The 17,994-nt window shown below is 39.2% G+C and overlaps 1 protein-coding gene across 2 annotated transcripts in view; it reads left to right on the forward strand.

The window, feature by feature from the left end:
• The first annotated feature begins 5,237 nt into the window (after window positions 1-5,237).
• The window catches only part of sema4ba (sema domain, immunoglobulin domain (Ig), transmembrane domain (TM) and short cytoplasmic domain, (semaphorin) 4Ba), a 54,070-nt gene continuing 41,313 nt past the window's right edge, over window positions 5,238-17,994 (forward strand). The window contains exons 1-2 of one of the 2 annotated variants that reach the window (XM_079682797.1): window positions 5,238-5,374; window positions 8,417-8,496. The gene's annotated coding sequence lies outside the window, so the exon portion shown is untranslated. Of the gene's footprint in view, window positions 5,375-8,416; window positions 8,497-11,586; window positions 11,966-17,994 lie in introns of those variants that run through there. The other variant, XM_079682796.1, reaches the window with a different exon arrangement.

A 17,994-nucleotide genomic window follows, 5' to 3' on the forward strand; every position in this document is an offset into this window, starting at 1 on the left:
GCCACGCGACCCAGTGGCAGGCAGACAGCCTCTGATCTGGGCAGTTTCTGGGCCGAGCTAAGTTTAGAGCCCACAGAGAGGAGTGACCTGAGAGGATTTCTGGGCGAGGCACAGAAAGGAAGGCCTCATGTTCTTGTCAGTGTATTATTAGGCCCCGCATTGGACTGAAGTTTGCGCATAGTTCAACTTAGTGTCAGGCTTAACCTCGGTAAATATACAATTACTGTTGGTTTGTGCGTGCAAATCAGAAAAGAAAGGTTTATGGAATTTTTTGGGTAATTTCCCAAGTTGAAAAATAAAATTGTAATGTTGATTTATAGCTTTGTTTTTTTTTCATGAATGAAGGACATACTAGAACAGGATATAGTTTCTAAATCTGTAATCCTCTGGAATGACTGTCATGTACTACATGGAGCTATTTTCACTGCTGCACTTCTGTCGCCATCATGCTGTAATAGGAGGCTGTAATGGTTACAGCAAATGTCAGGATAATCTCGTATCAGTTCTTCTTATGATGCATAAGAACCATATATTTATTTTCCCCAGTGTTGAAGAGTACATTAAAAACTGTAGTGTCATTAACTAAATATTCCACTCAAGTCAGTTTTGCACTAACAAAATACATCTAACATTTCTTCAGCATTGTGTGTTTGCTAAACAACACTAAGCTGATAATATTGTTACCAATCAAAACATGTCAAGGAATGTATGCAGATTTCCATGCAATGTTGTGGGTTGATACTCTCAAAAACTCCATTCAATGGCTTAAAGGCAGCAAGGCTTATCAGCATTTCTAAGGCTGAGCAAGCTATCACTATGTTGTTCTTAATGTTTGTGACATGAAGTGGAAGGGCTGCTTTTTAAATAGAGATTGGTTTTGGATCTCTTAAGTGCTTTTTTTCTTATTCAATCGTCCATCCTCTGAGCTCATTCGATTGTGAGTGCATTTAACAGATTTTATGGTGTTGATACACAGAGTGCAGACATAACATTAATGTTGATACAACAACTCAACAGAGATAAATCTGTACTGCACACTAAAACAATATTGAGCCCATTGTTTGAAATGAATTGGCGAAGACAGACATTTCATCACTAAGGTACATTGTTTTTACACCTTTCCAATTGTTAATCTTGTGCTTTCTGCTATCTACTGTACATGTGTTATCTTTTGCTTAACTACATATTATTATAAATCATATCTGTAGTTTTGAAGGGATTTTATTTTTACTTCTGAAATGTTTGGCCTGACAGCAGAAACATACCAGTCGGCAGAATTAGTGATGTGAAACATGCCCTCATTTCTTCTCAAATGCAACTCCAAGCTAAGCTAATGTGACTGAAGTATGTACTTGTGCCTTCACCTCTGTAAGCATGCATCATATCCTAAATATTTCATGAAATGACGCCACTCTACGGCTTATTCAGGCCCTCTGAAGAGTCCTACAGCTCTCTGCTGCTTTATATACTGAATCATTATATCATTTTTCCTCTGCTTATTATGAACCTTTATATTTTCCCGGACACATTTTATTGAATGGATGACAGGGTTTAATATGTATAGAAGTTGGACAGGACAGTTATTGACCATAGTTTTGATTGATTTTGATAAGATGAGATAAAATAAACCTTTATTAATACCATCCGAAAATACAGGTAAAGCTATACATTAAAATGACAACAATATAAATATGTAAAACTGTTTTAAGTGTATATAGATTATGAATATGATCAATAAATAAACATGTCAATGTGCAGGTGTGAGTCCAAAGTAGGTACACAGTCATTAAAGATCTATGTAGGGGTCACGCCTCTGCTGTGGAGCCTAATGGCTACTTGTAAACTACTGTGAGTATCTATAACTTTTATTATCGTAAAATGCAAAGACCCTTTGGTAACAGATGAGATGCTAGACAACTTATTGCCAAGCTTCATAATAATCAACTTTCCTTTAATGTGAAAATTATACTTGCCTTCAGTTGATCAGCTAACTGTCTAAGAGGTGCAAAAGGAGATGTCACTCTGCAGGTCTGAGTACAGATGTGTATTTAAACTCAGCTTTTGATTCTTAGTTACACAGCTGCTCACTTTTTTTATCCTTATATCAGACATAGATTATGATAAGTGTACTTTAACTTTTCAAACAGCAGATAGCAAACTTCCTAGGTGTGGATCACAAGTGTGCCCCCTCTGATCTTTGTCTCAAAATTTGCTTTGCTGGTCTGCTTTTTTATTGCATTTACACCCTGTTGTTAGGAGTGCGGCAGACAGGCGCTGACATACCTGCTTTTTACAAACAGCCCTCAAATTATCGTTGCTCAAACAGCTCACCTTAGGCAGAGACAGAAAAAATAGAATAACATGTAGTCTGTGCAGGAGCTATCAGTGAGAAGTGCAGAATCCCTCTGCGCAAAAAAGAGGGATAGTGACATCCCAAAAAACAATGTGACACTACAGGATACTAACTGGTTTTAATTCATGCCGGGGAATGATGGATAGATACAAATAGTCATCACTTTTTCTTTTTCAGATTCACATGACATATTATGTATTGCATAACATAATATTTCAGCTGTTTCTGGGTGTAATTAGATTGGTTGAAATGGTTGCATACATTTTTTACATTTATGAACTTTTAAATCAAAATATGTATACACATTATGTGAAAAACAGCTGATGTTTTTATTCAGTAAAGTAGTAATAGTAGTATGCTGTGTATTTGTATATAGAAAAGTAGGGCGTTGTAATTGTGTATTTTGGGGTATTTTTTTCACATTTCCATCAGTTATAATATAGGCTCAAAAATGAGGTTATAGTTTATAAAAGCAAACCTCTATTAAAGTATTCACATGTTAATGTTTAAAGGAACTTTTAAGCCTTTCAGTCATGTGGCTTTAAATTTAAAAAAATCTGTTTCAATTTCTGCATATTTTTCTAAATCCACGGACACAGTGATCTGTTTGAAGTTGCCTGATTCACCTTGCCTGGGGGCTCGAGATTTCTTTAGATAACTCTAACAATGCCTATTGTATCATGCCGGCTTTGTCAACTCAGTGTGGTGACAAGATGAGTGTTTTTTTCTTGGAGGGACGAAAGTCGGCCGTGAATAAGAGAGGCGAACTTAATCGCTGTGTTGCCACGGTAACGTAGAACATGATACTGCAGTGAGAGTCGGTACACAAGGTGACTGGTAAGGAGTAACAGGAAAGTGGTTACCTGTAGCCTCTTTGATCAGCAGCACAGGAGATGCATCTACTGTAAAGTTTTAGTAGTATCAGGGGTTTCCACAATTGTGTCATAGCTGTTCTCACTTCCTTCAATCCATATATGGGTGGAGATTAATACATATTTTACACCCAAAAAAAGTAACTTTCCACATGTTGATTTTCTTTAACACACTTTCTCCGTCTGCAAATTCTCATTGCCTCAAAGTCTAGTGCCATATAACAGTGTGTCATTACTTCTCTTAGCCCAGGAGTGTCCAAACTACGGCCCGGGGGCCAAATGCGGCTCGCGGCCCATTTTGAATCGGTCCTCAGCAAATTCAAAAAGTATAGTGGAATTTAGCCCACAAATGAAACCTGTGCTTGTCTTATATTGTACTTCTTAGATATAAATGTTTAAATATATTACAGAGTAGTATTCATGTGTTAAAGTTGGGGTAGGTAATTTTGGAGAAACCACCTCGAGTGCGCTAGAATTTGAAAATACATAGCCGGGAAAATCTGCCACTTCCTTACAGAGACCCTCCTCCAACACACGACCGTGCACATGACCAATGAGGGCACGAGATAAGTTTGTGCACAGATGGAAGGCTGACAGGCAGGTAGGCCATCCAGTTATTTTTGCCGGGCCGGTTAAAATGATTGGTCATGCTTGTTACAGTACTACGGCTTCCACAGATAACATTTTTTAATGGATTTTTTGTCAAAGCACTTAAGATATTCATTGCTATCGGGATGTTAAGAGCATTCCATGGAATATAACAAAAAGTGTATCTCGAGCCAGTTTCTCAAACTTACCTATACCCCACCTTTAGTAAGACCACTTTTAAAATAAATTCAGTCAATTCAAGTTGGAAACATTTTCTAACATATCTTAGTTGCTAAGAAAAAAGCCCAATGACTTATTTACATAACAAGCTTGAAATACACCCTTCCTATTTCTCCTCATTATAATCAATCTGAGGCTCCTGTTTTAAGGGATAAGCTGCCAACACTCACAAGCATAATTTACCTTTGATTGATTTTGCTAACTTATAACTGAACTTATGTGACAATATACCATCATCAGAAATAAGGGACCTGTTTCAAATGTTTAAGCAACACAAAAGAGAAAACCAATGATATGAATCATAAACACCAGCCCTATATTCATGTTTATAGATTGTTTTCTACAGATACTTACTCAAGCACATGGTCAAATACCAAAGAGTGGCATGAAGGGATATTTTGAATGTTCCACATTGCCAGAGCTTTTTCAGAGCAGCCGTACCAAAGCCCCCTGAGACCCTGGACTGGAGAAGGGTGCCAAGGGCGGGGCTCTGTTATCTTTCAGCTGTAAACCCTATATGCCGGGGATTAAGATCACTATTCAAAGACAAAGTATTAAGATGCAACTGCTGCACTTCATCTCATTACTGACGGCGGCATCTGCACAGAATACCCTTTTAGAAATAAACTATAGAGCTAAAATAAACAAACGAACACTTTATGTCCGTTTGTAATATTTCTGTAAGAAAGGAAGTATAGTTATGTGCACAAGGATGTGGTCAGAGTTAAGAAAAACAAGAGGTTTAGATAAAGCATGTATATTCACAGAGGCCACTGGAGTAACACTGTTTTTTAAACTAGTGGTACTCTATCTCATGCTGTTGTATGCAGAGCCGGCCCGACCCATTAAGCGACATAAGCGGCCGCTTAGGGGCCATCTAGCAAAAACAAAAAAACAAAATCTCAATACACCGTCGCCGTGATAAGTATGTTTAATTAATTGTGTTAATATGCCTAGATTGCCTACTCTCAAAGTCATGTATTATATTATAGAGTCAATAATATAATACATTAACCGTGCTTTACCTGAACCTCATCATGACACTAGAGAGGACGGCAGGATTGTAATTTCCCGTGTTCAGTGAATGCAACAGAGGCAAGACACCAGACCAACCAGAGAGTTGAATGGAAATAAACATCTGTCTTATTGGCTGACAGGTACCTATCTTGTGAGCTGTGACAATGTTTAAAATAAACTGTCAGTCGGACTCAAGAGATTTTGAAGATGGACATAAGAACATTTTTTCTTTCAAAATATGACAATTCTCAAGTGGTAGCTCACACAACAACCCCAGAGCCACCACTTGAGCCAGGTAAACAAGGTACTGTATGTAAATGTCAGTAAACTTCCAAGTTATGCGAACGTGTAAGCAAAGCATAAATTACAGCTACGTTGACGTTACTTTGAATCGCGGGGGTAAGCTAAACCGTTAGCAAGTAGCTATAGCTAGCCAGATATATTTAATAAACACATACAATACAATCTAAATGTTATGTTTTTTAGCGTTACCTGGTGATTTCAAAGAAAGCTCTCTGGGAAATGTTGACTTACTGTTCGGCATGAAGCTAGAAGCTACCTTACAGTACACAGTTGATCCGGAGTCCTGTCAGTTCAAGTGTTTCATAGTTAGCTTAGCTAACCATCAACCTAACACTGAAATATATGGATGTTATGTGATAGTATTTCTTAGAAAAAGTCAGCTGAAATGGTGGCATAGTTGCCACTGCGTGTCAACAGCATGTTTGAAAGTATTTGCAGCAGTAAATGTGGCTGTTTGGCCACTGACGTTGCCATAACAACACCTGAATTTAAATGTGCAACCTCTTTTTGTGACAGATTTTTGCAAGAAATTATATTTCTTCTGAATGATATTCCTATTGACAGCTAGTTTCTATGTGAACATTATGAGATGGACAGCCAGAGAGAATAAATGAAAAACAGTTATGAAATACTATATGACAAAACAATAATACAGTTTAAGTGATTTGTAAAATATCCATAAAGAAAAATCTGTTTACAGTTCTGCTTCATATGGGTGTTGAGAGATGTATCCATAGATCTCTTCATTTTGCTCTCAAAGTGCACCAGATTGATGCTTTTAACTTCAATATTTAAAAAACACACTTGAGTCAATAATATAATATAATAATATAATATAATCCGGGGGAGCATGCCCCCGGAACCCCCTAGAGGAGGTTAGGTCCACTGTGTTTACATGCTTATTTGGCGACTGTGGCTGTGAGGAAGTGTGGTCGTCTTTCAACCAGAAGGTTGTGGGTTCGATCCCAGCCCATGCAGTCAACATGTCGATGTATCCTTGGGCAAGATACTTAACCCTGAGTTGCTCCCGATGGCATGGCCAACGGTGTGTGAATGTGTGTGAATGTTAGGTCCTTTAGAGTAAGGTACACTGCTCTGTATGAATGGGTGTGAATGGGTGAATGACATGTAGTATGTAAAGCGCTTTGAGGGGTCTTAAAGACTGGATAAAGCGCTATATAAGTACAGTCCATTTACCATTTACCATTTATTTATACAATATGTGTGCTTATGCTAACATCATAAGACAAAAGTTGGTTTCGTGTTGTGTGTAGTGAGAACGTGCGGGGGGGGGGGGGGGGTTGCCGAAGCTCGCTTAGGGCCCCCAAAAGTCTAGGCCCGGCCCTGGTTGTTTGCCTATGTGTTATGACGTTTAACAGGTCATGTGTTTATGGTTTTAGTGGACAAAAGCCAGAGTAATATCACCTGTTGAGATAGCTAACATTTATCACCAGAGAAAATATCTTGACTATATTCGATCTTTTGTTGGTTTCAAAATGGACCAATATAGGGTACAATGTAGGCAGAGGCGCGGGAAGGTATTTTGAGTGGGGGTGCTGAGGTGCTGGACTCCAGTGAACACTATTACGGGCACTATAGAGCACGCATAAAAAAACTCCCCACACGCAAACACACAGTAAACCCGCGACTGTTACAATGAAGGCTCGATAATCAGCTCACGGCATATAGGCAGGGGCAAAGTGCTATTTTTTACGAGTGGGGAGCGGACCTCACCTCCTCTAGGGGGGTCCGGGGGGATGCTCCCCCGGGAAGATTTTTTTTAAATATTGAAGTTAAAAGCATCAATCTGGTGCACTTTGAGAGCAACATTAAGAGATCTATGGACACATCTCTCAACACCCAGATGAAACACAACTGTAAGCAGATGTTCTTTTTCTTTATGGATATTTTACAAATCACTCCCCTTTCAAACTGTATTCTTGTTTTACTGCCATATAGTATTTCATAATTGTTTTTCCTTTATTCTCTTATTTTTTTTATAACTATAATGATCATATGAAGGTGTGCCGCGGAAATAATATTTTGAATAATTTTTTACCAAACCGTTTGAGACCCACTGAGATAACTTAGACTAAAGTTAACTATCTAAACACTCAGAGAGTCCTTTAGCTCACCTGAGCCTCTCAGTCTGAGAGGAGAGCTCTCCTCCAGCTTGTTGTGGAACAAACAGCTCCGTATGTCCGTTAGTGCAGCTAGCTAACCAGATGCTAACAACACGGTCCCTGCTGCTGGCACCGGTCCCTCTCTCTTTCCCCCTCTCTCACACACACTAAATGTGCTATTTCCGCACACACACAGAGCCGCGAGCTTGAATGACACAAGCACACTTTTATTTCCATCCAACTCTCTGATTGGTCTGGTGTCTTGCCTCTGTTGCATTCACTGAACACGGGAAATTACAGGCCTGCCGTCCTTTCTAGTGTTAATGTATTATATTATTGAGGTAGAATTGTCCGGGGCTACAGAAAAAACATTCGGGGCAGGCCAAAATATCATTTTACCAACAATGTGGAATTTATTGGCTACATATTACACAGATTATGCACAGCGGGAGCAGCAATAACCGTCAAATAAAAATTCAGACAGGAGAGCTCCGCACCCCCTGCCTGCCGCTAGGGGGTGCTGCAGCGCCCTCAGCACCCCCCTTCCCGCGCCCATGAATGTAGGTGTATAGTGTCAGGGTACATTGATTTAATCTATCAGCAATGAAAAAACTGGATTGGTCGCTAATATGAGATTTTTCACTTATATCTTTATCTTGGACTTCCTAGACCCCTCTCACTTAAGCAGTGGAATTTGAGCATCGCATTAACCCTCGCACCAGTAATGGCATTGTGTAAACCAGTAACGGCTGTGTGAGCTTCATATTGCTACACTAATGCTAATTTCACTTCCACACCCTCTATTACTGCATGTGACACACTGGTACTATGAGCATGTATGTCATGATAGTTGATTATCTTGCTGCTGTTCATTTGCTTCAGAGGGAAACAGCCAATCACCTCTGACCTTTTAATTTCAGAAGTAGTCTCTGGAGCCCACGGGGGAGCAAGGAATGACGATGCTGCAGCAAGTGTGATCAATCAGCACCGTCTACCACAGGTGACCGTCTATTCCTGCATGTGTGAAATATTAATAATTCATTGACATCTAACCCTTTTAAGGGATATTTTCTCAAATTGGATTATGAAAATTATCTCTATGGCTGTCGAACATGTATTTGCTTGGATATATACAATAGCATAAGAGGTAAAACTGGATTTGTTCGTAATAAGTGTACATTTTTCGTAGTAGTTATGATAGTGCTGTGACTAGGAGCAGTGTTAAGAGAAGTCTGGCAACATATTCTATAACTTGACATTTTCACTCAAAGCTTGCATTGCTAGTAGAAGCTACGGATTGAGTACATAAATTATAAATACTTTCTAAATATATTCAATGGAGCTCCTAAGGGGACTTGTGAACATCAATCAAAGAGTTACCACATCTGTTCTTCTTTATAAGTGGTTTTTCCATTTTTCACATTCGGTTGTTTTATAGTGCTTACATTCATCATATCGTCTACAATTTATATTTGCAACCACAGAAATGACTTTTTGTGTTCCACCACAGCGCTATGGTCTCAAGTCAAGGTCACTCTCTTTTCTCTCAATACTGTCATTGTATTGTTATACTGCTTTGCAAAAGTGAAAGAGAACAGCTCATGGGCTTTTCATTGGAAGTAGAATGATGCTCTGTGTGCTGCAGCAATAATATTTCAATGCTGTTGTCCCCTGTGGCCATAAGGGGTTCAGCCAATTTGTGTTAGCAAAGGTCAGATCCATCTGGAGTGCTGTTTACATTCTGGGGTATCCTCCTTCCTCAGGCCGCATCCACTGAATACTGTCACACACTGGAAATCACACAGCCTGCTTCGAGTACAATCGGCATTCCAGCCGACCTACAATAGTTGGTATGTGAGGAATCTTGTACGCTCCGCTTTAAAACGAGAGAGACGGACAAAAGAGCAGTTGGATTGATTTTCTTCTTTCACCGTCACACTTGTTAAGGTCTTTGCCGCACATACAGTACAGTGCTTCTTTATCTCCTCTCTCTCTATTTGAGTGTATTGTGAAATTGTTACTGAACGTCACATCTGCAAGTTGTAATGGCAGATCTTTGTTCCGAGTTTCTGGTCTGTGATTTAGGCCTAATTATTTATTTTGCAATCGGAAGGCTTACACACATTGCATGATGTCAGTCACAACAACCTCTTGATAGTTTTCTTGTGTGTGCAGACCGCGGTGTACAGCTTACAGATGGTGGATGTGAGTTGTCACTGGCCATAAGGGTCAGGCTTCATTCTTTAGCTTGCCACCAGGCCTTACATTAAAGCTCTCTGTGCTCTGTCATTGTTGCCTTTCGGGGCTGGACTGCCAACTCACGCTGGGACAGCTGTCACTGTGCAAACTTGCACGAACCGATAACTTTGTTTTCTTTCTTTGTTGTATATATTTGTAGCCCATGTCAATTCTAAATAAGTAAGGGAGGAGCTTTTAAAGATGCTAATTTAATCGGTATCTAGCTTCTAAAGCTCCTAACAGTATTTCTTCCTGACCTGTCAGCTTTAGTTTAGAGTCTGGACTGGATGTTCACCAGAACCCTGCCTAGCTTGTCCAAAGTCTTCTCTTAAAAAAGCTTATTTAGACTCTGCTTACCTGAACTAGACTCACAGTATAACTAACACTTACAGAGAGCTACAGTAATATACAGATGAGTAAGATGTTCTTTGTTTACTTAAACACATTGCTTGCTATGAACAACATATCTACATCTTCTTTGAAACACATTTATCTAATAGCTAGTGTAAATTGTTTGGGTTGTGACAGATGTCACACGATATGAGAGAACACAGCTGCAGTCCATTCACACAATGTATTACAGTCTGTTTACTTTATCCATCGACTGCTGTGCCACTGAATACATTATACATTGTAGATGGAATAATTATCATTATCAGGAGTAATAACAGCAAGTTTTTCACAGTAATTACATTCACGATGGGTTTCAGACTTTCATCCATTACAGAACTGTTTGTCTCAGCTCGGCCACAGTTTGTCTCTTTGGTGCCCTGCTGGCAGGGCTGGGCGATATGGAGGAAATGCATTTCTTGAATCTTTTCTTTTCTTCCAAAAAGTCATTTGGTGCATCACAAAGTATATATACAATGGGATTTTTGATAAATAAAATCCAGATATGTAATATTTAAAGACAATATATGTTTTTGTTAACACCCAGGAGAAAAAGTAAAAACACATTTCTCTTAGGAGGGAAAGTCCAAATGAGATGGAGAAACATTGTACTCCGCTCACAAAAACGGGCAGAAAAACATGTGGTATTTATTTACTGCTGTTTGAATGTCTTTAGTTCAGCTGAGTTCAGGAATGTGTGTCCTTTTGACACCATGTACTGTTCATACTTGCGGGTGTGTGTAGGCATGTGTTAGGAAGCATTGGGATCATGTGGTTCTGACTAACCATTGTTGTAGGTATTGTTGGCCGTGGTGGTGGTCTGTGGGTCTCCAGCGTGGAGGTGGCTGACCACTGGATGAAAAAGCAGCTGTTACATCCGTCCCATTATGGTCGGACTCTGTCACCCAAATGTGCTCAAAGCATCAGCATCTTCACTTTTGCCAAATGTATTGTGACAGCCAATTCTAAATATAATCATTGTCCAAACAATTGTATCCAAACACTGCCCCAAGGAATCTCCAATGACCTTATTCAGAGGTTGAATATCAACATGCTTTTTGAGTACTGGTAAAAAAAGCACTTGGTGTGCAATTGAATTACCAAACAGAATACACACTCTGTGGGCTCTTCTGGACACACACACACACACACACGCACACACACACACACACACACACACACACACACACACACACACACACACACACACACACACACACACACACACACACACACACACACACACACACACACACACACACACACACACACACACACACACACACACACACACACACACACACACAGCCTTCGCCCCAAAAGGATAAGCCACATTTTAGAGCCCATCATATTATATCCATTCTGACACCAAACTCCAGAGATCACACACAATTAAGAGCAGTTTATCTAATTATTTCATAGGTCTGGCTCTAACCACTGAGGGCATTTTACAGTTACCAGATCATAAATATTTAATTTGGACTTGTACATGCACTGAAAAGCTCAGCAGTGACAGAGAGAGTGCAGCTACAAGGAGCACCTCCCTTTCTCCGTCCACTCGTCTCCCACCCTTCCACATCCAGCCTATGATGTAATGTTTCTGCTGCTGATAGAGCAACCCCCTCTCCTGCCTTTTTATATTTCATTCCCCTCCCCTTCCGATTTTTGCTGCTGCCCTCGCTGGTGTTGATAGTGGTGGTGGATGCGTGCGTGCGGTGCCGGTTCAGCTGCATCCCTGGGCATCTCTCGGGATCCCTGCAGAGCTTCTTTTCCTCTGTCCTCACTCGACAGAGAGCCGCTCCTTTTGGGCACTGCAAGACCCTGTCCTCTGCTGATAAAAGGTAATTATTCTGTTTCATGACAAAAAACATTCTTTGTAAAAAAGAGAGCAGGAAGGTAGTAGAGAGGAGGAGTGTAATAGGGAGTGATGGGCAGAGGTTTGACTGAGTGTCCAGTGGAGTCAATTGGTCTGGTTGCAGAAAGCTTCTTGCCGCCACAGCGCTGGATGCCATGATAATTGCTCTCTCAGTGTGTGTGCATGAACTGTAGTATGGTGCTGGTTTCCATGGTAAAGATGAGACGGATCGCGTGCTGGCTCAGGGGTAATTCAGCATGTGTCGTGAAAGCTGCAATTACCTTTTTGGTGTGAAGTGATTTCTCATCTTCTGTGCGTCTTTCATTAGAGATTATAGTAATCTTTTTTTTGTATTCAATTCTATGATAATCCTTTAGCTCTGTTATACTTTTTATTTGAAAAAAGTATGGATTTTCATTTGGTATATCATTATTTGACTTCCCTGGAACAAATGTCTCACTTCCCCAAAAAACTGGGCGTGTACAATGACAGTGATGTCGACGAGCTGAATGATGCGGGGGGTGTTATCTGCATGCAGATTTTTGGAGTGCTTCAGAAATGTAGGGGTTTTACGGTGCGTTACGTAGATGCTTAGTCAAACTCTTTTTCTTCCTCGTCATTGTCTTTTGATGGGATGTGTAGTTCTAGCACAGGACCACAGAGGGTTGTTTGTAAATCTACAACAGCTGATTCTTTTAGGAGTTGTTTAACCTTAGCTCTTGCTCTATATCAGATGCTAACTTAATATTTCATGCTCGTCTGCCCCACATGTAGATGGGCTTATCACTAATTCATCCTCAGGATTTTCCCTGTGTTTGAGTCGTCACTCATTTCCACTTCCTTTTGTCTAATGCTATCCACTCATCGCATAAGTCCATGTCCTTCAGTAGATTAAGACTATAACATTTCTCTAGCTTGGATGAAGTCAACAGAAACCATGTGATACTTTAAGGGTCATTTTTAGGATTTCCCCATAGGGAAGGGGTCATGTTTACAGTGAAGGTAATTGGTTTGTTGGACTCAGCAGACACAGCATTTTATCCTTGAGGCCATTATTCTTCTGCATTTCCTGAAAAATAGGCTATCCAGCCACAGCATGTCTGTAATTAATTTACGCCTGAAACTGAAAGCAAATCTCCTGCTGTGATTTTTTACTTTCATGATATTCTCAAGGAGGACGAGGTAATGTCCCCTCATCAGTGAAGTGTTATAAAGGAATGAAACTGCCCATTGGGCGAGATTGTGTTTGACCTTAAGGTCTACTATAACTACCTAAGTAATAAATTGTGTTAAATGTGCTGTGAGATCTAAAGTAATTGCAAAATGACTTATTTTATAGGTTAAGTGTAAAGTGTTGAATCTGGTCAGATCTTTTCGGGTATAGTGGCTTGAATATCTCCTGTGGTGATGGTTGATTTGTTTCTCATATATGTAATATATTATTGTATCATATAGGCCTGCAACTTACAATTTACATGTTTTGTTAAATAATTTAATCAATTGGTTTATTAAGCATTAGAACATTAAAAAAAAATGCCCCTCAAAATTCCTGGAGCCATTGGCGACTTAAATGCATTGCTTTGTCTTCTAAAAACACTCAAGATGTTAAATTACCTCCAGTTTACTCCAATCCAGAAAGTTCTCAAATATGAGAACAGTGTTTTTTCCTACAAATATAATAAATTATTTTATTTATTGACTCAGGCCAAAGGACAAACATAAGTGCAGTGAGGACAAGGTGCGACCTTGACTGAGTAGTTATGACTTTGGTAGCTATTTTGCTTTTAGAACTTAAGAGATGGTTTGCTTACTGGGATTCTTTTTTGCTGTTACAATGAACAGATGCTTAAGTGCCTTTCAATTTTTGTTCTAAAAGGTTAAATCTCTTTCACTTCTTGTAAACAATGATTTTTAGAGCTGAAAACCTAATAAGATCTTGGTACCCTCTACTGTTATATGTTACTATGTTTTTAACTATTTTTTATATTTTTTGAGTTCTCTACCTGTGTTTGTAATTCTTGTTTCTATTACACCAAGTCAATTTATTATTTACTTTTTATTATTTATCCATAAGTGAAATATTAAATCACAGTCCTATTGCTCACCATGTTACTCTGAAAAAAGCTTTGATAAGGTGTATACAGTAGATGTTGTTGGACTGGTGAATCACATTTTTTGCCAATTAAAAAATAAATAATTGCTTGATTTAAATTCCCTCTCTATTACACAGATGACATGCTTGTAGCTGTATGTGGTAGTGGGGCGCTTGCGTGGGGGAGGGGGATTTAAGGTAGTAAATCCAGGAAAGTTGAGCTGCTGCCACGGATATAGAGGGCCACCTGAGGAGCATCAAGCTGTTCCTCTTGCTCTGTATGGTGAATATCAAGCAGGCCCACTTTCTTTGGAGCTGTGCCATTGGCTCTGGTCTGACAAATCGTTAATCCAATAAATAGGTTGGCAGTCAAAGACACTGACCACTAACATATTCCTCTTTATAAAGATAACACAGGTTAGGAAGGGCAGAGGGAAACACCACCACATGCAGAACACGCACACCTGGCAAAGGGCATGATGTGATCAATTGCACACACAGCATGATGATGTAGCAGACATGTGACTGGTGATACTGGGAACGTATGCAGTTTCAAACTAGTGAGTAAGAGATAGTAAGGTGAAAAATGAGCATGTATGCAACAGTCTAATGAAAGGACCAGGGGTGAGTCATGTAGATGGCTATACAGCCCTATCTCTCACACACACAAACACACTCTCCAGGGATTGTTCATTGGCATCACCTCCCTGCCAGAGGGCACTCATCGCTCCAAACCTTTGCTCTAGTCATGCCATCAGATTCAATTTTTCCCAAACAGAGAGAGCTCAGGATGAAAAGCCTCATCATCTCACATGCATACCCCAGCCCATCTGACAAGAGCGTGATTGATCATATGCTGGGTCTATTACACACCATCCAACATGCTGAACCAGTCACACTCAATGCCAAAATGAGTCACTCAGCTCAAATGTGGGTCACACTGCCACCTCAGATGGTAATTGAGAAATCATTCACCTATACTACAAATAATTGAATTAAGCTTAAACATGTATCTTATTCATTGTAAATTCAGGGTTTTGTTCATCAAAATTATAAGACATACCATGATTTAGGTCTGAATCTAGGGGTTCAATGGATTACAAAATTCCGGTTAAGGACCGGTCCTTGTTCTTAGTCACAGCTCGGATCATTCATCGGTTCAGCAAACAATATAAGCTGGCGTACAAGGCTCCAGGAAAACTTGTCCCTTAAACCACTGTATTTAGTTTATCATCATAAATGACATTTCACAAGATTAGATTTGAACACATCATGATGACATTATAATTTGCCATTGCCCAATACCAACTTTTACAGAACTGTATATAAAGGGGTTTCACATTCAATCACTGTATACGTATAACGAAACAGAAGTGGGAGTGTTTACAGTGTCCTGGTTTCACATTGAGGCTGAAAAATCAGGCCAAAGGACAAACATAAGTGCAGTGAGGACGAGGTGCGACCTTGACTGAGTGGTTATGACTTTGGTAGCTATTTTGCTTTTAGAACTTAAGAGATGGTTTGCTTACTGGGATTCTTTTTTTTTGCTGTTACAATGAACAGATGCTTACCTAAGTAATGAACATATGCTTAAGTGCCTTTCAGCATTTTTTTCTAAAAGGTTAAATATATTTCACTTCTTGTAAACAATGATTTTTAGAGCTGAAAACTTAATAAGATCTTGGTACCCTCTACTGTTATATGTTACTATGTTTTTAACTATTTTTATATTTTTTTAGTTCTCTACCTGTGTTTGTAATTCTTGTTTCTATTAGTCAAATTCCTCGTACGTGTAAACCTACCTGGTAATAAACCTGATTCTGATTCTGATATCAAATGGGCAGTTCCTTATAATAAAGAGCTCATATGATAAAGAAGAAGAAGAAGGAACTATGTTGTTTATTATCAGTCAGATGTCACATGAATCACAAAATAACAGCGTTTCAACACATTGGACAGTGCTGTGTTACTGTAACACAAACGTTATTGCGGCAATACCTAGATTGGTCTGGATGACACAGTCAAACAGAGTAACAGCTGAACACAGAAGTGACAACAAGAAGATGATGCCCAGACTGTTATTCATTTCTATAGAATGACCTGTCAACACTTCTGCCAGCTGAGTGTGAAACATCCTGAGCAGAACAATCCAACTTTCTCATGTGGTCCAAACATGTTTGACTTTATCAGGCTGGTGTCTTGGCTGCTTTTCCAGTGTGATTATATCATAGACTATATATAAAGGATATATAAAGGATTATATACATGTTGTCATCATGTGACTTGGATCACCATACAGTACAAAATAACATCATCATCAATTACTCTAATATCATTTCCTTTTACATTTGAGATGATATGGATATTGCAACAGAAATAAAAAGAGTAAAACCGTCTTTTCAGAATATTATTCAGCACTTTATAATTGCATAAAAAGGTTGAATTACATGTTCAATACAAAACAACAAATTCTGGACACTCTCAAACCACATTTTTAAGCACTGTACTAAAATGTCTTACCTCTCTTAATATATACGGATAACCATGAATGATTTACAAAAATAGCGTATGATTAACATCTAAAATGTCTGATTGACCCCTTCCATAATTTCCTATAAAAGAGTATTTCTCCTTTTCTGTTTTAATTGTGACTAGTCGGCTGTAGTTTGTGTAAAGATAGGGAGAATGGAGGCAATAAGAAGCGACACTTTAAGAAAAGCCACCTCAACAGGGTCACAAGCAATGAACAAGGGCAGTGTGTTTGACTGGTGTGAGCCACGTGTTTGGACGTCTGCTGCAGGACTCCTCTATGTTCTATGAATTGTTTACAAAAGGTCATCTGGATGGCAGTGGCAGATGGTCCGGCTCAACAAGAGGTGTGCTCCCCGTCCAACAGGGAAGGGAATATCTGAATGACATGGGCTGTAAATAAGACATCCACTGAGTACCCTTGTGCTGGCATAAGTACGTCTCAGGTAACCGCGAGGAATCTTGACTCTGCACAGAAACACTGAGCCGACATTCAGGATCCCAACACCTCAAACTTGGCATCGTGTCTCCCTCAGTCCTTAGCAGTTGCCTAAAGTATATAATTAGCATCTGCTATTTTAGAAATTGTCGTCCCCGTCTCAACACTTCTATCTTACACTTCTCTCTATTTTTGGAGAAGGCATGTGAAGTTATTTGGTAACACTTTAACAGCACTTTTTGGTGTACATTCATTGGAATATACTCAAACAATCATGTCTCCTTTTCTCTCTCTATATTGCTATTTGAATACATGTTTTACATCTTATAACATCATTGAGATTTAATTATATCAAGTTACTGGTAACCAAAAAAATACAGACTCCTTTTGATTAAACATCAAGAGCAGTATAAGGTTCATGCGAGCCGCTTACCCCCTTTTTAATATTCCATATCATGAAGCTGCTCCTTCTGAGATTTCTTTCTACTTTCAGTGTCACAGCCTGAAAACTGTTTTCATTGCCAATTGAATGTGTATTGTTTATAAAAACGTAGGCCCTTGTTCACCATCCGGCTCTCACTACGAGAGTTTTCTGCTGGATTTGTCATTGAAAACATATTAAAGCATTAGTTGTATTTAATGCCAGCAGGGGGGCAGTGTTGCAACATTGGGGACATACACTGTTTGTTTTACTGGAAATGAAAAGATGCTCAAACTGCATACTGCTAAAGCGCATATTTATAGTTACAAGAACATTTTTCACAGATGTACCATGATGGGCACATAAAGGATGTATAATTTGATCCATCAAAAATAATATTTTAATGATGGTTAAAGCCTGAAATATACACTAATGTAGCAAACTTACCTCTGTCACTATGTATACAGTAGTTGTAGGTTTTATATTTCCAGTTACTATAAATAATACAACATTATTGTAATTTTGAAGGCACAC

The sequence above is a fragment of the Notothenia rossii genome, assembly GCF_949606895.1.
Source record: "Notothenia rossii genome assembly, chromosome: 5".
Classification (NCBI taxonomy): domain Eukaryota; kingdom Metazoa; phylum Chordata; class Actinopteri; order Perciformes; family Nototheniidae; genus Notothenia; species Notothenia rossii.